Source organism: Teleopsis dalmanni, chromosome 1, assembly GCF_002237135.1.
Source record: "Teleopsis dalmanni isolate 2A chromosome 1, ASM223713v2, whole genome shotgun sequence".
Taxonomy (NCBI): Eukaryota; Metazoa; Arthropoda; class Insecta; order Diptera; family Diopsidae; genus Teleopsis; species Teleopsis dalmanni.
In genome coordinates, this window is record NC_051846.1 from 1,176,821 (window position 1) to 1,181,553 (window position 4,733).

General features: G+C 27.3%; 1 long non-coding RNA gene across 6 annotated transcripts; it reads right to left on the minus strand.

Annotated features, from left to right (window-relative positions):
• Window positions 1-848: 848 nt before the first annotated feature.
• LOC119673032 lies at window positions 849-4,053 on the minus strand. Of its 6 annotated transcripts, none has more exons than XR_005251988.1 (9): window positions 3,596-4,053; window positions 2,645-3,024; window positions 2,463-2,582; window positions 2,287-2,402; window positions 2,109-2,224; window positions 1,575-2,046; window positions 1,255-1,514; window positions 1,023-1,118; window positions 849-965 (listed from the first exon to the last, which is right to left on the minus strand). It is a non-coding gene; the product is annotated as an uncharacterized LOC119673032 (long non-coding RNA). The 6 variants fall into 6 exon arrangements; XR_005251992.1 differs by having other exon boundaries at window positions 1,262-1,514; window positions 1,575-2,049; XR_005251987.1 differs by having other exon boundaries at window positions 1,575-2,049.
• Between the last annotated feature and the right edge of the window lie 680 nt (window positions 4,054-4,733).

Genomic DNA, 4,733 nt, shown 5'->3' on the forward strand with positions numbered 1-4,733 from the left:
TATATACAGTTTAATTATATTATTTAATTATTATTATATTGCCATATATGTTCGTAATACCTCTTTATTAAATTATACTTACTTATATACGTAAGTAATAAATACTAATGAAAAAATTAGTGATCTGGAAAGATATTACTAGAGGTAAAGTATATGTTAAGGTAAAAATTTTTCTAAATTTGTACGTAATATATATATTAAAAGGTCATGTATCCCGAACTCTACAGAGATATGGTCTCAAGGTAGCTATGCTCTTAACTAGTCATGTTAAGTATGTGGAATACTCTATAATAATATCAGTTATAAAAAAAACTCATTCCTCAGTTATTAAATTTGTTGCAAAATTTTGGATGGCTGCAGGTACTTAGAAGGTGTTTTAGTTTATATTACGTTTATCGCAATTCTATCCACTATTTTAAATAATAAAAAATTTAGGGTGTTTGCAAAATGAAAAAGAATAGAAATTAAGTCAAGCTTATTGTAATGAGTTTAGAACTTAGATGATGAAAGACAGATAATCAAACGGAAAGTTTGTTGCAATATCATTAAAACCGGATTCGATTTTTCTTGGTGTTGAGGCTAGAAGAGAAATTTTCAAAATTTCTATGAAATCAGGAACCATATTCATACATTATTTTACATTATTACATTATACATTATTTTGCTTAGCTATTGCTAATTTGTTAGCTCTTTTCTAAAAACAAACATAAGTTACCAACTGATATAACACCGACCACTGACTGTGTAATATATAATACAAATCTTCTCTTCAATATAATATTAAAACAAAAAACTAAGTGTTTATATCTTATACTAATAATTTTGATTTTTTTATTTAAAATCCCAAATAAAAAATTTATTTAGAGAGAATTATTATATCTGTTCTTTAATTTTCGCTCGTAATGATACTTCTTTTTAGACGTCACTAGTAAAATTACTTCATTGATGTCCGTTTTTTTTATCACCTATGAGAAAAAAATAAATTTAGCAATAAGTTTGTAAAGATTTGTATTAATTTTTACTCCTATTAGTGCTGCAGGACGCTAAGCTTTCAAAGAAACTACAGTCACTACTGCAAAGTGAAGTGAAGAAGATTTTCTGATCCAGAGAGAGGTATCCTAAAAATACATGCTTCATAAATCTAAATTATTTTCAAACACGTATTTAATTAAAATAAAAATTCAATTTAATTAAATTAGTAAAATTACATGAACATTACTTTTATATTATGTATTTGAATTGTAACAAACTCACCATATACCTATTGTATCATAAAGCAAAGCCATTTCATTTTCATTACTTCAAAGCATGTATGGCTGCTAACTAGAACTGCTGCAATTCCTATACTTCTGTTATCAATTTCTTTATTCAGATATTTTTCATTAATAATCTTGATGTGGCTTTTATCTTGATGTTAAAAACGTAACTATATTCACAGTTGTTTTGCATTTATGTGGAGTTTGTGTTATGTTCACCGAACATCCTACTACGAGCCCTAATAATTAGCAAGAGCCCTAAAGATAAAATTATAATTTTAATAAGTCTAAAGATTTTCTATTTTAATTAATGGGTACCTTATCTGAAACCATTACGATTATAAGAGACTCCATTAACGAATGTATTGACTTAGTAAAATCCAAATCTTTTACTTATTTATATAAGTGACTGCTATTTTGTGTTACTCAACATAAGTAACATTTTGAATATCCGAAAGTAATCATGACAATTCATGTAAGTTTATGTATCCTTAGTCCAGCAGTGTGAGACTCCAATAACGAATGTATTAACGCAGTAAGTTCCAAATCCTTTATATATCTATATATACTGCTGAAAATATTATCACTTAGTCTTATACAATATATAGGTAACATTTTGAATATAACGTAACCGCAGGTGTTATATAATATAAGTAACATTGTGAATATAATGTTACCGCAAGTAATCATGACACATCATGTAAGTTATGGCCTTAGTCCATATGTGTTAGAGTCCAATAATGAATGTATTAACTAAGTAAGTTCCAAATCCTTTATATATGTATATATACTGCTAAAAATATTGCCACTTAGTCTTACACAATATAAGTAACCGTTAGAATATAATGTTACCGCAAATAATCATGACACATCATATAAGTTTATGTGTCCTTAGTCCAGCAGTTTGAGACTCCAATAACGAATGTATCAACTAAGTAAGTTCCAAATCCTTTATATATCTATATATACTGTTGAAAATATTGTCACTTAGTCTTATACAATATAAGTTACATTTTGAACATAATGTTACCGAAAGTAATTATGACACATCATGTAAGTTTATGTATCCTTAGTCCAGTACTGAGAGACCCCAATAACGAATGTATTAACAAAGTAAGTTCCAAATCCTTTATATATCTATATATACTGCTGAAAATATTGTCACAGTCTTATATAATATAAGTGATATTTTGAAGATAATGTTACCGCAAGTAATAATGACACATCATGTAAGTTTATATATCCTTAGTCCAGCAGTGTGAGATTCCAATAACGAATGTATTAACTAAGTATGGTCCAAATCCTTTCTATATATATATATATATGCTGCTGAAAATATTGTCACTTAGTCTTACACAATATAAAGTACATTTTGAATATAATGTTACCGAAAGTAATTATGACACATCATGTAAGTTTATGTATCCTTAGTCCAGCACCGTGAGACTCCAATAACGAATGTATTAATTAAGGAAGGTCCAAGTTCTTTATATATCTATATATGCTGCTGATATATGAGTAACATTTTGGAATGTATTTAAAGTTAAAAACATTCTACGTTTATTGGTCTTGGGATTTAGTTTGTGTATCCTTAGTCCAGCAGTATATGTGCTAACCAATAACCTTGCAATCATATATGTTGGCTTTTATTAGCATTGGCTCATATGTCGCAGCAGACACGAGATGTCGACAATCGATTTAGAATATTCTTTGTTACCAAGGATATTGCAATTCAGTAATTATAAGATGATATTAGTGCATTAAGAGTCTGTTTTAAAAGAAGAGAAAATTTTTAGTTGTGGACATATTTATTTATAGTTATTAATATATTAATTACTTTATGTAAATTTATTTTAAATATAATTAAATAATAACTTTCATTTTGTGTGTTTGTCAACGTAAACGAAATTGCTCTAGCTTATGTATATATTTCTAATTTGATGTAGGCTATTAGTTATCAGTATCTGTTGTCCAGAGACTAATAATAAATCATATAAGCCATCATCTCTATGTGAAAAGTAAGTACCACTATTCGAGTATAAAATATAATTTGTAACATTGTGAAATCAAATCAACTGAAAGTATAAAAATGTATTAGAATCAATCTATTACTTATATTATAAGCAAAGAAACAATTGGCTTTGAAATAGATATCAATTTAAGAAAGATTTTTTTTTTTTTCAAAATTTTGTTTGATTCTTTGAAAATGGTGGACTTAAAAATTGTTTTACTTTAACAGTAACTATTTTTAGAGCCTATGTTTAATAAAGCTTTTAAACTGAATCTACGAGTACCTAAAGATCTTAGTGATATATGTGAACTGTTTTCTTTCTACTCACTGAGCTTTCAAATTTTCCTTCACAATATACTTCCATAACTGCTGAATATTAATAATGTGTCTCTTTTTCTTTTCAATAGAATTGTCATCCATATTGCTTTTCGAATCTTGAAGTTCCAGGAACTTCTGCTTAATTACTGCTATTAACACCAATTCCACGATTCTTTTGTAGTACTCTTCCTTTTTCAGTGCGGTGTCAACCTTCTCAGTTTTATCCTTAGTTACTAGCGGAACATTTTCTTTATTTTTTTTAGCTTCTAATGCGGCGGCTGCTTCCTCTAATTTTATAGTTTGCTTCAGGCTAACATATAACAAAGAAATTAAGCCAATAAACAGAAGAAATGGTATTGAAATGATAATGATAGGAAATAGAACAGCCATTCTCTCTAAGTGTCCAAAATAAATTTACTATTATTTTGGAGGAGTTGAAATGTCGAAACTTACTAACCAAAAATATAAATAAAATGAATATATATGTAATGTAATTTATTAAATAATTTTTTAAAAAAATTGAGGATAACTTAGTTAATTTTAGTTTAAAACAATTTTTTGTAAGTTGTAGGTAGAAATGCAGTTAATATAATAAAGGGCCAATTATTCTTTTATGCACAAGACTGAAATCCCAACCTATTCTACCTTATATGTTAATGTAATTAAGTCTTTTAAGAACTAGACATTATTTTTTTATCTGTTAAAAATTTTTTTTCTTTGAAAAAAATAAAATAAGGACGAAAGAGTATGCGTCTATAAAAAATAGTCTGAAGGTGTGATGGGCATTTTTTTTTTCTTTTTGTTGAAAATTATGAAGCGTTCCTGTGATATGATTAACACATTATTTTAGTTAAATTTGAAACTAAATAGTAAATAAAGTAGTTTCAATAAAACGGTGTGACATATATCACAATTCGTTCTGTTATGGCTCTGTTAGTCGAGAAACTTATTGGACTAGTTCACATCACGTTTTGGTGATGTGAGTTATACACTATAGTATTGTGAATTGTCATTCTAAAGATTAGGATCCACTTATACGTAAGGTGCAAATAATGCATTTAAATAAAAAGTTCATCAAAGAAGCTCAAAAAGAATGAATCGATTTCTATAGTTTCAATAGTTTAATTGTAAAATTTTGACCTACGGAT